General features: G+C 45.0%; 1 protein-coding gene across 2 annotated transcripts in view; it reads left to right on the plus strand.

Annotated features, from left to right (window-relative positions):
- The first annotated feature begins 17,409 nt into the window (after positions 1 to 17,409).
- PRICKLE1 (prickle planar cell polarity protein 1) overlaps positions 17,410 to 18,222 on the plus strand; it is a 113,799-nt gene continuing 112,986 nt past the window's right edge. For both annotated transcript variants that reach the window (XM_061416408.1, XM_061416404.1), the window contains exon 1: positions 17,410 to 17,499. The gene's annotated coding sequence lies outside the window, so the exon portion shown is untranslated. The remainder of the gene's footprint in view (positions 17,500 to 18,222) is intronic.

Consider the following 18,222-nt stretch of genomic DNA (forward strand, 5'->3'; position numbering starts at 1 on the left):
CAGTACAAGAGAAACCAGAGGATGAGAGTTATCCAAACACTACTCCTTTTTAAGCACACTGTTCATCTTTTCGTATTTATATAATATTTTTCCTTGTGGAATAATATTCTGTTAACAAAGATAAAGTATTCCAACAATATGTTGTATTCTCGGAAGTTTGGAAGCCAAGGGTAGGCAAATAGACTCAGCCCTAACATTGGCACTGTCTCCCAGTTTGCATGCAGCAGAGCACCTCCTCTGGGAAGCTCCTCTCTCCAAGTTCATTGCCTCACTGCAAAGGACCTTTACCTGCCTCTCCGGGCAACTAGGGGCTTCCCTGGTGGCTTAGCGGATAAAGAATACGCCTGTAATGCAGGAGACACAGGAGACTCGGTTCAGTACCTGGGTTGGAAAGATCCCCTGGAAGAGGACATGGCAACCTGCTCCAGTATTCTTGCTTGGAGAATCCCATGGACTGAGGAGTCTGCCAAGAGCAACTAGGTACCAGACAACAAAAGGAGCAGGAGGAATATTCATCTCCCTGGTGGAGAGGAGGCGCATCTCTTTTCTGCTACTCAAAATAATTAAAACACTGATCTTTAATGTAGAACAGGCTAAAGAATGGGTTGTTGGAATGAGACATTTTAATGTAACAGCCATTGTCCCACTGTAAAGAAATCAGACTTCATTTTATCTGAATTTAACTGTAAACTTCATCAGCATCCTTAGAATTCTGACTACAACTACAAATGATACCTTCACGGTTGGAGACCCCTATGGTGCACTAACCTATAAAACAAATGAATTAGAAGAAGCTTTTCTGCATCGCAAAAGAAGATGCTTTGCTTCACAAAAAGATTCACCTCAGGGCTTTTTAAATATCTGGATCCTTCTGAACAGCTGTTTGTTTGTTTACAGGTCATTAACTATTTGGCTGAAAGATGAGACGAGGCCAGGGTGAGCCAAAGAGCAGTGCCACCGTGAACTAGAGATCAATTAAACCTGGAAATAGAGCTCTCCGGTGGAGAATCCAACCCCTTTGTTTCTCTACCCTGAGTCTGCGAAGGAACTGTTAGGGCGCCAAGAAAAGCTAGGCAAACTAGCAAGAAAGTACATAGTTTTCCTGTATTTCTGAGAAGGCTGCTATGGGTTCAGCCGTGGCCAAGGAGGTTGGGGGAGGGGCTCCCACAGGCCTCAGTGGGAGGCCTGGCCCTTAGACTACTTGGTGGCTAGGACTTTGTTGTCACACGATTGTGATGGGAGGAACCCGTCCAGGTCCTGCTCTGCTGCTGCAGCTTTGGGACAAGGGCTATTGTTGTGGCTCCAGAACACTCTCTGACATAAGTCTTAAGCCAGAGAAGGGTCCCAAAGGTATCCTGCCCCGGGGTTCTTTAACCTACTGCAATTAACAGGTCTGACTTTGGGCTTTCCTGGTGGCTTAGATGGTAAAGAATCTGCCTGCAGTGCAGGAGACCCGGGTTCATTCCCTGGGTTGAGAAGATCCCTGCAGAAGGGAATGGCTACCTATTCCAGTATTCTTGCCTAGAGAACTCCATGAACAGCGGAGCCTGACTGGCTACAGTCCGTGGGGTCGCAAAGAGCTGGACATGACTGAGTCTGTGAATTGAATTGTACCTCTGTTAACTAGATGGACCCAAACACCATTAAAAACAAGAATTAGACCCAGTTTATCCCCTCTCATTTCCTTAGAATTCTATGCTACTTCTTCCCAACAAAGTCCAGGCCTGGGTCATGCCATCTCTTTTCCTACCTGAAAAGCAGACTGGTTTGAGGTTTTACTGTTCAACCGTTGCTTTCTGTTTCACTTAATGAAAATTTTAATTTTTCTGGCAATTATTGATCTGGTGTCAGTCTTTTATTCTACAGGCAATGATTTATGGCCAAATTACATAATGTGCATTGATCCGAGATCTAACCCCTTTACTGCATTTATTTTCCTACTAGTCTGGGAATCAGAGCTGACAGCACTCAGTTTCTGACAACTTAGCCAAAATTTAGAATCATTTAAATTTAGCCAAAATTTAGCATCATTTCAGTGGCACATGCAGGAGTCACCCACACTCCCCTCTCAGTTTAACTTATACCTGGAATGGTGCGTTCATATTCGCTCAGTCACGTCTGACTCATTGTAATCCTTTGGATCATAACCTGCCAGGCACCACTGTCCAGGGGATTTCCTGGAGTGGGTTGCCATTTACCTCGTCCAGGGGATCTTCCTGACCCAGGAATCGAACCTGCACCTCCTGTGTCTCCTGCATTGCAAGTGGACTCTTTAGCCACTGAGCCAAGCCATGGACTATTGGGTACTGGCTCCAAATCCAAGGTACCTATGTTGGCCAACAAAAGGACCCTTCTAATGCTGATCACATGGTACCACTTTCACATTCCAGGAGTGGCCTCTAAAAGCAGTTGAACGTATTGACCAATTCCTGCCTGGGAGAACAGCTAAATAATAATGATGTCAAACCAAATTCCTTTGTCAATTGCATTGTCACGTATAAATGGACAACACTAAACAATTTTAGCCAAAAGTTTTCCCCAGTCAGTTATACAGGACTTCATTTGGGGACTGAATTACCTTGGAATCAAATCAGGTGGTAGTCCTTTTCAAAATTAAACATAATTCAGGAGTTAAGACACCTCAAGGGCAGAAATAAATGAGCTTTTAGTAAATTCTTCCCTCAAAATACTCCAGGTCAAAGTCTGTTCCTCTTGACTTTTTAATGGGACAGAATGTAGGAAATTCAACAAAGTATTTCTTTAAATTCTGAAACAGCTCAGAAATGAAATCCTCTACACTGCCATAGATATTATTGAGTTTATTTTCTGTGATTTTACTCAAGAGCCTTTGTTGTGTAGGTATCCTTTTGAGAAATTTCTTTAAGAGCTTAAAATTCTCCTCCCTCGGGAAAAAAAAAAAAAAGTGTCTTTCTTTTGTAATAAATTCTGATCCTTAAGAGCTTTGCAAATCATTCTATTTCCTACCTTATCTTGGCAGCTAAAAGAGTATAGTGCCTGCCTGGTGAGAGCAAGCCTGGGTGGCTAGGAGAAGGGACAAGAGGGAAAATTTTATTGTATGCATGTTTTACCTTTTAAATTGTGAAACTTATGCATGTATTATCTATCTGAAAAATTAATAAAATGTAAGATGGCATGATGATGGCAACTCAGAAGGCTGTTCTTTATTCTGCTATTATTCCTTCTCTGGTTTTGGTGAGAATCAGTAGGCTAGTTTATTTTGCTTTGTTTATTTTCATGACAGCCTTAAGAGTTTGACTCGTTGAATCAGTGCCTTTTATTCTCAATTGCCTCATATTCTTATTGGAATTAGGCTAGATATAAATATACCAATACACACAGAAACACACGCATACACACATTACACACTTCAATCCTAATGCTAAAAGGTCCCTGGAGAGTGCCTGTTCCCATCCCCTGACCTGATGAACGAAAAAGACCCAGCATAGGGGATTCCCACACCCTCTGTTAATGGGGGTCCTAGATCCAGAACCCAGGTCTCAGGACAATTCCCAGTCCATTGCCCTTTCCATTAACTTTGAAAATACATTTTAAGTCCATGAAAAACATGATTTGCTTATTGCATACCACTTGGAAAAGCTTAATAATTGCAAAAGCAAAAGGTATCTCCAAGAACTAATTTTCATCTTTATAGGAAAATGAAATGAGCCCAGTCTATTTTTTCTTTAGCAGAGCTATTTATATTCAGCAATGTGCGTTACTTTGAGGAAAAGGACATTAGTATAGTCGGTTTCTGCTCTGCTGGTTCTTTCCTCCCCATTACCTTGAGCTAAAATATAAACTCCTTAGCACAGCATCCAGTGTCCTTTGGATTTCTACTTTCCTGCCTGGGCTTTCAGCTCCACCCCACCCCCACATACACACAACTCCTCACTTTCTACCACTCCAAACTGTTTCTGGGTTCCCAAATTGTGGGTTTCTCACATTTTCCTGTGTCTGCACTGGCTGTCCCCTCTGCCAGGTTTCCATCTTCCACCAAAACCACCCAACCGGATAACTCTTCCGTAAAGACTCAATGCCACTGCCTCGAAAACACTCTCCTGGCCCCACAGATGTCCTTAGTCGCCTCTTCCTTTGTGCTCCCACTTTGTAGATGCCTCTTCAGTGTTTATCTCACTGCCAGGAGAATAATGATGACATTCGTCTCCCTAGTAAACCCTGCTTTCCAGAACAAGATAGTTGATTTTTTCATAACTGTCTCCATATCGTCTGCCCAGCTCTGTGCTCAGTGCATAGTAGGTGATCAACAAATGTTCTCAGGAGGAAAAGAGGGAGAGAGGGGAGGAAAAGAGGCCATTATTTGGGATGCCAACAGAAAAAAAAAAAAAAGCCCTCCTATATGCTTGCCTTTGGACTGCGGTCAAAGAAAAGAATGTTTTGCCCGCAGCCAGTGGCCCCAAAATAGCTGCTTAAAAAGAACCTTTACAGAAAATCAGGCAGCCCAGGCCTGGGGTAAGAAAGCCAGCAGGCACTCTATTGGCTGCCACATTCCTTCTTTCTCTCTAGACTCATGCCTGGGAGCTACTGCTTAGTGGAACATTCTCTTTGCCCTGCGTCAAGACAGAGAAGCATTTGCAAAAGCCCTGGGTCCTGAGCAACGTGCAGAACTCCCTGTGCTCTACTTACAAAACAATCACGCTCAAGGCTGAGAATGATGTCGTAGCAGCCCAGGCTGTGTGCCACGAATTTGTTTTCCCACTCACCCTGGTCTCTTGCACTTTACTTACTGAAACCAGTTTCTCCAACTGGGAAGGAACAAAAGAAACACACACAGGTCTGACAGCTGAGTTCTAATCCCCACTGGACCCTGTGCTGTGAGTACATTTTTCTCTTTTTTCTCAGTTTCCTCTTCCATAAAATGAGTCTCCCACAGCTCTTTTGTAATTCTGTGTTCAGAGCACACTGAGGATGTAGAAATACACACTTAATCAATACGAGTCATCGACCAACACATGGTCGATGTGAAGACACAGTTCCACACACATAGGTGTATGTGAGGGATAGAAAGAAACCTTGGAGACAAGCCTTGCCCTCCAAGGGCCAACAGTCTAGTTGGTGCAGCTTTAATGCACATAATTCATGCCAAATAAGAGGAAAGCAGTGTGCAAAGCACCAGGTGATAGGGAGAAATGGTAAAAACTTTGCCACCACCTAGCTGCTATGTCAGCAGCCTCACTCATAAACAGAATAGGAAGAGAATGAACCACTTAACTACTGATAACAACACAACTCACATCCCCATCCTTATGGTGATGCTCATAAGTCAGTGAATAAGCTAAGGTTTCATTTAGACATTTTAAAACAATTTCAGCATCAAATCAGAAAAGCGAGAAGAAAAGAAAACTTCACCCTCCTGTATTAACCCGCAAGACTCTAATACAAATAATGTCAGTAAGAGTAACAACAGCAACTTGCCCAGCACTGGTCACTGAGTCCACTGATGGGTATCTGCACTATGAAAAATCAAATGACTTGGATCTGTTTTGGAGGACTTTGCTCCCATGGAGAGTGCTTCCCTGACACTTGCATCCACCTCAGTTGTGGAGGAAAAATAGTATCAGTATATCCCCACCATGGTTGTGACAAGAGCTTCATTTCCTTTGGCGGTATTTTGAGAGTTGCCCCTCCTTTCCTCCTTCCTCTTGTCACCCACACACTTTTGCTGATTCTTGCAAAGAAAATCAATGTGCAAAGACAACTTCCCACTGTATTCACATTTCTCCCAGGCCCTGCTCACAGGACTGCCTGCCTGCTTTAACCTATTTAACGAGACAGTAAGAGAATTATAGCTGCTTCCAGGCAAACTCCAGTTTCATAGAGGAGATTGCACAAAACTTGCAAATATTGAAGTTCAGGCACCATGCAGAATCACGGGCTGGGATCTCAGCATCGTGAGTCATTCATTTGGGAAAATTCATTGATTTCATTTTCAGCTTTTTTTTCTGTGAGGTTTGAGTTTTCTTCCCTTTTTCTCATATTGATTTATTCTGCTGTGGTGGCTGGAATAGTACTTTTTAGCAAGAGTGGGTTGTAACTCTGAACCTCTATAAAGAAGATTAAGCCTGTTGATTTGCTTGGCACCCTCATTTCCTCTGTTCCTCTATTAAGCTCCTTAAACTTCATCATTTCGCCATATAGAACACTAAATTAAAAGAGAAATGCCCTGTCAGATAACTAATTCTGAAAATTAAAATACTACCATTTGATTATTGGTTCAGTCTCCCATTTGCCTTTTAACCTAATGGAGTTAGTAAACTCATTTCCTTTGTACATTTCTCTCAATCACATCTCGAGTGACAGGTTATTTTGCTAATGCTTTCAGACAGTAATGGAGAATCATATGGTCAGCACACTAACATAAAAGACTAATTTCCAAGTCCATCAGTGGCTCTCACTCACCAGAAAACCACATCCTGGTGGAGGCACTGGCCTGGCAGCCAGTTCGCAAGGGATCAGAAACGCTGCCCGCGCCCTCTTTCTACCCCATGGCTGTATCTGGATCTTCAGGGTTGACAAACAATGCCAACAGCTTCCTTTTTTTTCTCATGAAATGGCATGCAGCCAGCACCCCACAATTACACCCTTCCCATCTTAAACTCTAGAAGAAAATGGATGTAAATCTAGCAATCTCTATTTGAAAGTTGCTCCTTTTTTACATGTAGAGCCCATAACTGTACTATTGAGTATGTCATTTTTTTTCTTTATGCTTGCTTGAGCTTCATATTATTTTAATACCCGACATATGCTGTGCTCAGGGTGGGAGCTGGGGCATGGGATGGAAGTATGACCAGGAGTTGTGGAATTATTAATGAATAAACTCCAACATCTATGAACTTCTGTCCCAGCCAAAGCTCTGATGAGGGGAGAAGCTAATTCAGACATTGCAGGTCATACTTGAAGATATTTATGGAATGCCATGTGCTGTCTATAGGAGATCTTTAAACCTGGGAGCCAAAAGCAGAAGCAACATTCTGAAGCAGGAATTGCCACTTTTTATAAAAAGGAGAGAATAGGTAGTAAAATCTAAGATCTAGAGAAGCCAATCCATCAGTGATTCAACTACAATTTCCACAGTTCCTTTTAGACAAAATAAAAAAGAGAGAGAGAAAATAAAGCAGCATTCAACCCAGGGTATTTCCAGAAAGGTCATTAGAAGCCATTATGCCACTGTCTTAAGCTTTGTAGACGTGAAAGTGAAAGAATTAGTCTTGGTACCTCTGAAATAAAATAGATAGGGTCACCAGCTATAAGTGAAAGGACATTTATATTTCTTCTTTGCGATTTTTTTCTCAAACTCACAGGTATGTGAAATCAATAGGGTCATCTGGTTTGAAGGATAACTAAGGAAGCCAGAATCCTAGAGCCAAAACACCAATCTGTTCTCCAGACCAGCCCCCACATTTTGACTGTGGAGGTCTGCCGTTCATCTTGTTCTCCAAAGTTGGGGGTCTGCTATGGGGCTTCTCCAAGTAGCAGCTGCACCCCTATCACATACAGACCACACTGGACTTCACCTGATGTTTAATGTGGCCACTGGGATTCAGGTCCACCTCAGATCCTTTGGTTGAACACTGTTAGACCTTGCCCCTAAACCCTGATGGCTGCTTCACCTAACACATGCCTCCCCATCAACGGAGTCTCTACTGCCCAAAGGCATGGCGCTGAACTCCTGCAGACCACTCCTGTGATCCTGTGGACCACACCAGCCTTGGCCGGATCACCTTAGGGCTTGGCAGATGAGCCCTACGTGCCCCCACCTCACTCCCTCCTCCCCAGCAGCTCTCCATTGGGTCCCAGTATTCACTCATCATACTGTGTATATTAAGCACCTACTCTGTTTCAGTCATTGTGCAAAGCACTGCAGTCACAACATTGAAATAGGCCATACTCTGCCTTCTGGGCTCAGACTAGTGGAAGGGACAGTAAATCAGAGACCACGAAGATTGCTATGACAGAGGAGGAACCCTGACCCGGCATCCTCCTCCCACTCACCTTTGAAATGGCCTTATATTCTCATACACAATTTTTACAAGAGATGATCAACTGGGATCAGCTGACTGTTGAAATATATGAGGAGGTGAGGTGTTAGATGCTCAGTCATGTCTGACTCTTTGAGACCCCATGGACTGTAGCCCACCAGGCGCCTCTGTCCATGGGATTTTCCAGGCAACAATACTACAGTAGATTGCCATGCTTTCCTCCAGGGGATCTTCCCAACCCAGGGATGGAACCCACATCTCTTCCATCTCTTGCATTGGCAAGTGAGTTCTTTGCCACTAGAGCCCACCTGGGAAGCCCAATTCCAATTGAAATATATAATTCCTGTTAAAATGAGCAATGTGGAGTAGTTCAGTATTTCCCCACAGATTATAATTTCAGGATCACTGCTGGCCAAACTCCTCAAGGCCTGGTGCACATTCATTTAAGGAAGACTCATTGGAAAAGACCCTGATGCTGGGAAAGATTGAAGGCAGGAGGAGAAGGGGACAACAGAGGATGAGATGGTTGGATGGCATCACCGACTTGATTGACATGAGTTTGAGCAAGCTCCGGGAATTGGTGATGGACAGGGAAGCCTGGTGTGCTGCAGTCCATGGGGGTGCAAAGTCCATGGAGGGGTATGACTGAGTGACTGAACTGAACCAAACTGAACTGCCTGAAGGATACACAGATTAGCTGGTTGACTTTGAGGATGTAAATAAACTGCTCAACTCTCTCTGAAGACCTCCATCAAACCTGTTAATTTTGGGGTTTGAGAGAACTCTTAGGGCTCCATGGGACATACCTTGCTCTGCACAGTCTAAAATTTAGCAGAAGAGGGTAGGTACTCCTCTCTTCTTGGAATACTCTCTTCTTTTGAATTCCTTGCACACCATTTTCTCCCTAACTCCTTTCTACTTAACTTCTTAGTCAATATGAAGGTTATTTGCTCTTGTCATCCAAAATTGAATCGTCCCCATCAAACTTGTTCCTGCTTTTAGGTTCATTCGTGACCCAGCCTCTGTACATCTCTCAAGGCTCATCCAAACCTCCACCACTGCCCTCCCCCTGCATCTCAGACTGCAGCCAGATGGGGCATGTTTCAGTTTCTCAGGCTTGCCGTATTTACATTCACCAGCTCACTTCCCAGGTGACTCAGTGGTAAAGAATCTGCCTGCCAAAGCAGGAGATGCAGGAGACACAGCCTTGATCCCTGGGTTGGAAAGACCCCCTGGAGGAGGAAATGGCAACCCACTACAGTATTTTTGCTTGGGAAATCCCATGGACAGAGGGGGATGGTGGGCTACAGTCCATGGGGTCACAAAGAGTCAGACACTACTGAGCATGCACACACCTCACTTTTACACGTGATGTTCCCTCTGCCTAAAATGCTTGAATACCTGTACACACACGCACATACTCACAAACACACACACACATCTTTCCCTAGGTTAGCTCATCTTTCAGGTGCCTCTTCTTCCAGGAAAACTTCCATGACTCTGCCTCTGTCTCCTGCAGCTGTGTCGCTTACTCCTGCTATGTAATACCAGAACACTCTGGACCTCTCACTTTAATGTAATTGCTATACACTCTGTGAAGTGTCTGACACAAAATGAAGTGAATTAAATTGCTCCTTCTGAAACATGGATTTTCTGAAGAATGAGTTGAGGGATACTCTGATAAACAGCCTCAAGAGACATACTGTTGTATGCTTCTGTGAAGATTTTCTTGAGGACATTGTTTATCGTTTTTCTAGAGCCTTTTTCATGAAGATCTGGGGGTGAGGGTGCCACTTTCTGCTCTTGATTTAGCAATAGTAGTATTTCTCTTGATACAATTCTTTAATCTTAAATATATTATTAATCATGTAAGGATTATGTAACCTTTGTTATACTGGCTGCTATAAACCTAAACAATAAATTGTGCCCCATTCTTTATGGGGTGAATTTTATGAATTTTTCTCATTTCTGTTTCACATTTCATACTTATTTTCAAATTACAATTTCATGTTAGCTTGCTGCATGTTACTGTTGCATAATTGTAAGTGAACAAAACTTTGATGGCATAAGGTCAGATTTAATTAATCAAATAAACAAATGAAGTGATAAAGGAGTAGAAAGTTGAACAAAGTAGAATCTATATGAGGGAAGAATGTATCAGTTAGTATTCTTTAATTTCAAGTCATTTCAACCCCTAACTGGCTTAAACAACAACAAGATATTGATTTAATTTGACAAGCTCAGTGGCAGTTGTTTTCAGATGGGGTTTGATCCAGAGGCTCAAGGAAGATCCATAGGGGTAGAGACTCTGTCTGTTTGGTTTACTGTTGAATTTCCAGCAAAAAAGGTAGCTGGTACAACAGTGCTCAGTACAGATTTGCTGAATTTGTTGTTGTAGAATTCCTACAATCTTGTACAAAAATCCCAGGACCTGGACTCGGAACACATGCCCTTCCCTGAACCAATTTTTTGATCAGGAAGATCTAGCGCTCTGTTTCCAGGCCTGAGTCCCATGATCCCAACAGCAAACCAGGGAGGAGTCTCCAGTGAAACCTTGTGCACTCACAGTGAAGGAAGGTGGTTCCCCAAAAGAAATCTGGGCATTACAAAGGAGAAAGAAATCCTGGATGGGCAGAAAAACAAATATGCACATCAATGGACTATCAAGAAGATGATATCTGAGTTGAATTTTAAAAGATAAGCAAGAGTTAGTAAAAGAGGACCTTTATCAGTGGGTAACCTTCTAGGTGTGTTCAAAGCACAGAGGCATAAAATAGCTTGATGCTTTCGAAGAACTGTAAATAACTTAACACGGTATGAGCAAACAAGGATTGGGAGTGGTAGGAAAAGAAACCAGAAAGATTAGCAGAGTATAAATATGAAAGACCTTTTAGGATAACCAAATAGGGTGCAATGTGTCCGGAAACTGCTGGGAAGCCTATGTAGGATTCCTCAGCAGGCAAACATGCCTTACGGCTAAGTCCATGCAGGTCATTACAGGGGCAGGATGACTCATTCTGGAAACACTCAGTAGGGCTGAGTCTGCAGGTCAGCAAAGAGTCCCAAATGTGGGCAAATGAGACAGAAGGAACAGGGACCAAGCAAAACCTAGGAACCCAGCAGAACTGGGAATCCAACAGAGCCTGCCAACATCATCAGGCTCTTGCTTTTTTAAAATACCAAGCTTGTGGCCTAGTGAATTATTCATCTTCATGTGAAAATATTCTTCAATGAGCCAAGGCCTTCATAACATGACTTGGTTGGGAACTGTATGTTAGCTGGGGCTGCCATAACAAAGTACACAAATTGGATGCCTTAAGCAAGAGAAATGTATTGTCTCACAGCCCTAGAGGCTAGAAGGCTGAGATCAAGGTGTCAGCAAGGTTGGTTCCTTCTAAGTGTTGCAGGAAGGGGCACCCCTTCCAGGGCCCGAAAGGGAGCTCTTGTCTAACACTCAGAAATGAATTGTCTGAGGAGACACACATGCTGACAAAGCAAAAGGCTTTACTGGGAACGGGTGCCCTGGCGGAGAGTATGAAGGTAAGGGAACCCAGGGGAACTGCTCTGCCACATGGTTCGCAGTCTCAGGTTTTATGGTGATGGGATTAGTTTCCGGGTTTTCTCCGGCCAATCACTCTATTCTCTGGTCCTTCCTGGTGGCACATGCATTGCTCAGCCAAGATGGATGCCAGCAAGAAGGAATCTGGGAGGTGGTCGGACACGTGGCGTCTCCATTTGACCTTTCCTGAACTCTTCGGGTTGGTGATGGCTTATTAGTTCTGTGTTCCTTAGTAGGACTCCCTGTTGTAAAATGACTTAGCGCGAATGGTTACTATGGTGGCTGCACAGGGTGGGTGGCTTCAGTCAGTGTGCTTCTCCTAAGATAAGGACCATGAGGAAAATCTATGCTCAAGTCTCGTGCTGAGATTCTGGTGGTTCCTTGGCTTATCTATAAGACATATCACCTTGACCTCTGCCTTCTTCACGTGGTATTCTTCCTATGTGCATGTCTGTTTGCTCTTTCTAGAAGAACACCAGTCATACTGGACTAGGGCTCACCCAAAGACCTCATTTTAACCTGATTACGTCTGTAAAGATTCTATTTCCAAATAAATTGCATTCTGAGATACTGGAAGTGAAGACCCCCAACTCATGAATGTTTGAAGGACACACTTCAGTGTAAAGATATCATTTACAAAAATATGCATTTGCTATCAAAGCTTTAGAAGAAAAATAGACATTCCCTAAGTGAATTGATTTATTTACAAAAGATTTGGAGATTCTCTTCGCTGAGGTTGAGACCTGGGTGCCTCCAAGATGCTGGCTTACCGCTCTTCCCTCATAGACCCTGACACCAGACTCATTGGAAACACGGCACTGTTGCCTATCAGAAGTCAGTTCAAAGGACCTGCCCCTAGAGAGACAAAAGATACAGATATTGTGGATGAAGCTATCTATTACTTCAAGGCCAATATCCTCTTCAAAAACTATGAAATTAAGAATGAAGCCTATAGGACCTTGATATATATATAACTCTCTACTTTTCTAAGTGTCAACAGAAACCCCAAAAGTGCAGTTCTAAAAGCCAAGGCGAGAAAGAAATGTATACACTGGGAATCACTAATTTTCCCATTTCCAGAGAGCCTTTGGTTTTGCACTTAATGCCATTTACGCCAAACCTGCAAACAGGAGGATGAAGTGATGAGAGCCTACTTACAACAGCTGAGGTAAGAGGCTGGACTGAGACTTTATGAGAAAGTTTTTGACCCTCAGAATGATAAACCCAGCAAGTGGTGGACTTGCTTTGTGAAGAGACAACTCATGAACAAGAGTCTTTCAGGACCTGTACAGCAAAGACAGCCTTGGACAGACACGGTCTCCACAGCTGTGGGCAGCGTTTACAGCAAGATGTGCACAGTTCTTTGCCGTTATTTCGTAAAGTTTTATACAGAGGAGAGAACAGAGTGTGTCTTTACTTGAAGAGCTCTTTATCAAGAATTTGGGGTGGGTTGGGTGTGGAAGAATGAGTTTGGTAATTTGAAATGTCTTCAGTATTAAGCTGGTGCTTAATAAATAATAATAAAGAAATATCTAAAAAAAAAAAAAAAAGATTTGGTACCATGTAGGTTTGTGTAGACAAAGAAATAACACCATTAGGATAAAAGACCCAGAAGAAACTGAATAGTCCACAATAAAGAATACTTTTTCAGATTAAGTCCAAAATGGTTCTTTCCTAACTTACAGGACTTCGCTCGGAGGCTGGTGTAGAGAAGGGTGGTGTGAGACAACGCCTTATATACCAGCACTGTATAAACTTTCCACCTGCTGAGTCTTTTCTGCATGCCTAGCATTCAATCCTCCCAGCAGCTCTCTGGGGATGGATATTATTATCCTCAGTTACAAATGAAGAACCTAAGCACCACTTTAATCCTAACTACATTATTCTAGGCTGCATTTGGGAAGCAGCTGGGCTGAGATTTGAACTCAAATTTCTCTAACCACAAATTATCACATGTACCATCCAAAGTCTCTCAGTCATGTCTGACTCTTTGTTACACAGTCCATGGAACCATGAACTTCCTGAAGTTCAAGCTGGTTTTAGAAAAGGCAGAGGAACCAGAGATTAAATTGCCAACATCCGCTGGATCATGGAAAAAGCAAGAGAGTTCCAGAAAAACATCTATTTCTGCTTTATTGACTATGCCAAAGCCTTTGACTGTGTGGATCACAATAAACTGTGGAAAATTCTGAAAGAGATGGGAATGCCAGACCACCTGACCTGCCTCTTGAGAAATCTGTATGCAGGTCAGGAAGCAACAGTTAGAACTGGACATGAAACAACAGACTGGTTCCAAACAGGAAAAGGAGTACGTCAAGGCTGTATATTGTCACCCTGCTTGTTTAACTTATATGCAGAGTACATCATGAGAAACGTTGGGCTGGAAGAAGCACAAGCTGGAATCAAGATTGCTGGGAGAAACATCAATAACCTCAGATATGCAGATGACACCACCCTTATGACAGAAAGTGAAGAGGAACTCAAAAGCCTCTTGATGAAAGTGAAAGTGGAGAGTGAAAAAGTTGGCTTAAAGCTCAACATTCAGAAAACTAAGATCATGGCATCTGGTCCCATGACTTCATGTCAAATAGATGGGAAACAGTGGAAACAGTGTCAGACTTTCTTCTTATGGGCTCCAAAATCACTGCAGATGATGACTGCAGCCATGAAATTAAAAGATGCTTACTCCTTGGAAGGAAAGTTATGACCAACCTAGATAGCATATTCAAAAGCAGAGACATTACTTTGCCAACAAAGGTCCATCTAGTCAAGGCTATGGTTTTTCCTGTGGTCATGTATGGATGTGAGAGTTGGACTGTGAAGAAGGCTGAGCGCCAAAGAATTGATGCTTTTGAACTGTGGTGTTGGAGAAGACTCTTGAGAGTCCCTTGGACTGCAAGGAGATCCAACCAGTCCATTCTGAAGGAGATCAGCCCTGGGATATCTTTGGAGGGAATGATGCTGAAGCTGAAACTCCAGTACTTTGGCCACCTCATGCAAAGAGTTGACTCATTGGAAAAGACTCTGATGCTGGGAGGGATTGGGGGCAGGAGGAGAAGGGGACAACAGAGAATGAGATGGCTGGATGGCATCACTGACTCGATGGACTTGAGTCTGAGTGAACTCCGGGAATTGGTGATGGACAGGGAGGCCTGGCGTGCTGGGATTCATGGGGTCACGAAGAGTCGGACATGGCTGAGCGACTGAACTGAACTGAACCATCCAAAGTAATTTTGGGAGTCCTGGTTGAAGATCAAGTGTTCACCTTTGCAATAGGTCCAAAAGATGCTGCTCAGTGCATTGTCTAAACAGACAGTAATCCCCTTAACTGGCAACTGTGAACACCCTACAGTGCCCAACATGTTTGCTACCAAACAATAGGTGCTCAACAAATGAAACTTTTGTGAGGTCACCACAGAGCTGTAAGTCCTCTGATATCAGATTGATTTATTGATTTATTTCTCATCATAAGAAAGTAGCATTGTCTCCAATTTATAGGGAGATCCAACTGCACCTTCCATAAATATCCTTCTCTTGAGCTTCTCCATACCCAACTCTGCTGGCCACAAGTGCCTACTAGTCCATCAGAGAGGATTTTCTCATGAAGATGCAGCTGCAGTTCAGTGATGCTTTCCTCCACTCCATCCTCCACTGATTCTGTTCCACTGTGTCATTCAGTTTGTTGGAAAACTACTTTCACTTGAAGGTCTCCACTGAAACGATAGACAGGCACCCACAGATGGAGAGTGGACTCTTTGCCCTTATAAGTACTGATTTTCACAACCTCTATGGGTGGAATAAATCATTTTGTCAGTCTCCTTGGCAGTTCTGGAGTTTAGGTACAAGCTAAAAGGCTACTGCTTAATAGAAGCATTTGTAACCCTGTTAAGATAAACACACACAATTCCAAAAGAAATGCTGAGAAGCAAGACAGCCTAGGTTGTTTTCCCCCAGATTCCCATCAGGTACAAACACCAGGAACAAGTGGAGTTACTTCAAAACCAACAGTCTTGTTTCCTGAAAGATCTGTGCTCAAGGTTTAGAAACTCAGGGGTGAATCTAGAGGTGAGAGTTTTCACAGTGCAGAGAGATCTAAATCAGATTTGGAATTGCAGAGCACAGGGCTGGGGCCAAACGTTTCCTTAGATTTGTACTGTTTCCCCTTCATTTTGTCTTAAATGTTATTGCTTTGTATCCTTTTTTCATCAACTCAGAATTTGTTCAGTATTCCCTTATTTTACTCCCAGTTAAAATAGAAGAGATTTGGTGCTCTGAAAATTTCTGAAATTGGCTGTTTTGATTTTCCTTAAAGAGAAGGCAATGGCACCCCATTTCACTTTCATTTTTCACTTTCATGCATTGGAGAAGGAAATGGCAACCCACTCCAGTGTTCTTGCCTGGAAAATCCCAGGGACGGGGGAGCCTGGTGGGCTGCCATCTAAGGGGTCGCACAGAGTCGGACACGACTGAAGCGACTTAGCACCAGCACCAAAGAAATTTAAAAATGCATTGATTAACACCTCCCCCCGCCCCACGCATGCACATATCCTCATCTTTCAGGAAGATGTTACAGTGTCCCAGTGGGTTGTAGAAGGGATTGAGAGGTCAAAGAATCCCTAGATTTGCAGAGACACCTGTCAAGTTGGGCTCAACACCTGCTGTCGGATCCACCCTCTGCAACCCCGGGGAAACAGTACTCCCGTGGAATGAAACTCCACTGATTTGGAACTGGAACGAGTGAGGGGGGTTAAGGTTCTAAGGCGACCCAGATGTCAGGGCAGAACTTTCAAACAGGCTGAGCTTTACTTCATCTGAGAAAATGCGCCTGAGAGCCCAGCCCTGGAAACTGGGCAGACTGAAAACATGGAGAGTAGCTTGGCCAATGGAAAATGATCATCGTGATGAAATTAATATTTTGAATACGACTTTAAGTGCGACACGCTAACTTGGCCCAGGCCAGGACATTGCGATGAGCTGAGGTTTTCACATGCACTCCTCGGACTTTTGAGTTTTTATTGAGATGACCAGGGTGGGAGGGGAGGGGAGGGAACGGACTTGAGGCTGAAGCTGTGGCTTCTTGCTCGGAGGTGAGACAGCCCAGCCTGTGGGATTACACGAGATAGGATCGAGTACAATCGGGTCCCCAGCGAGGCGAGGCGCGCCGGAAGGAATCGAAGTAAGAGTTTAATTAACTATCCCGCCCCGACTACGCCAAAGGAAAAGAAACCCAAATAGGCAACCCCGAAACCGTTTGATCAGAGGAAATTGGGTTTATCTTTTTTGCTCCTTCACTCTTCCTGTCTTTCCATCCATCAAAATGCTTGGTTTAAAAAAAAAAAAAAAAGGCGTATAATTGGGGGCGGGACAGAGAAGACCCGACTGCACTTGAGAACCCCGGCTGCGCCCAGGCGAACTTCATCCCTCAGATTGCCCGTACTCAGCTCAGCCCTCCCGCGGCGCCGAGCCGGTCCAACCAGCCCGGTCTCCCGGCGCCCTCGGCCGCCGGAATCCGGCGCCGACCCGCCAGCCTTTCGCAGCCGAGCCGGGGGCGCGTGGGCGCGCGCGGCCCGGATCCCGCGGTGGTTTCCGCGTTCCGTGTTTTCGCTCGCGCCGGGCGGGCGGCCGAGGGCGGGGTGCGCGGCGGCGCGGAGAGGGCTGGGGAGCCGGGCGCACTCCGCCTGCAGCCCCGCGAGCGCCGCCTCCCGCGGCCGCCGCGCCAGACAGCGCGCTCCGGAGCGTGCCCGCCTCGCGCCGCCAGCGCTGACCTCCGCGAGGGGCGCCGCGGCCGCAACGGCCACGTCCCGGGTTCCGGATGGTTCCTGTGCTGCCCGCCCTTGCCCGTCGCTGACACCGCGGAGCGCGGGTCCGCAGACCCGCCGCAGAGCCGACGACCGTCCAGCCGAGTCCCGCTCCCTCTCTGAGGTGAGTGGGCTCTGCAGAGGGGCTGCGGGTGCGGCGGTGGGGGGCTATCGCCGCGGGGTAAGGGCCGAAAAGGTCCGCGTCACTGCGGGGCATCTGACAGTCAGAGTGGTTCGGTGTCGCAGAAGATGCGGGAGATGGGCATAACCGGTTTGTTGGGCTGTGTAGACAGTGAAAGCAGATACTGGGGCTGCGGCACCAGAGGGCTTCAGATAGGCTGCCCGCACCGCTCCTGTTGGCTGCAGCACAACCAACTCTTCCTTTGATTCTTTCCTGCGTGGAAACCCGTTCAGGGGCCCCAGAGTTGGGGCGCTGCGGGGCGCAGGGAGACCAGGGCGCATTGGTCAGTGTCCGCCGCTTAGGATCGCCTGTCACCTACCGGCGTCCAGAGGCAGGGTGCCGACTCTCCCCTAACGCTCCGGGGAAAGGGTTGACTGCTTTTTTCCTGGGGTGCATCAGCCCCCTGCCTCCCGCCCTAGCAGTGGTGTTTTCTGCATGTAACACGAATATGGGAAAGAATGGGAGCGTCGACTTCCTTTTAGGCAGAAAAAGTTAAAGAAACTGGGCATGTTAATAATTAGCAGGACCCGGACTCAGGATGCAGCAGAAAGCTGTTAAATTTTCATTGCCCTCTAAGAAAAACAAACGGCATCGCCAGTGACTATTGGCAGTGCCGTGTTATTTGGGGGACTTTGGGGAAATTGTCCACGGATTGTCTTCAGGAGG

This window comes from Bos javanicus, chromosome 5 (assembly GCF_032452875.1).
Source record: "Bos javanicus breed banteng chromosome 5, ARS-OSU_banteng_1.0, whole genome shotgun sequence".
Lineage (NCBI taxonomy): Eukaryota > Metazoa > Chordata > Mammalia > Artiodactyla > Bovidae > Bos > Bos javanicus.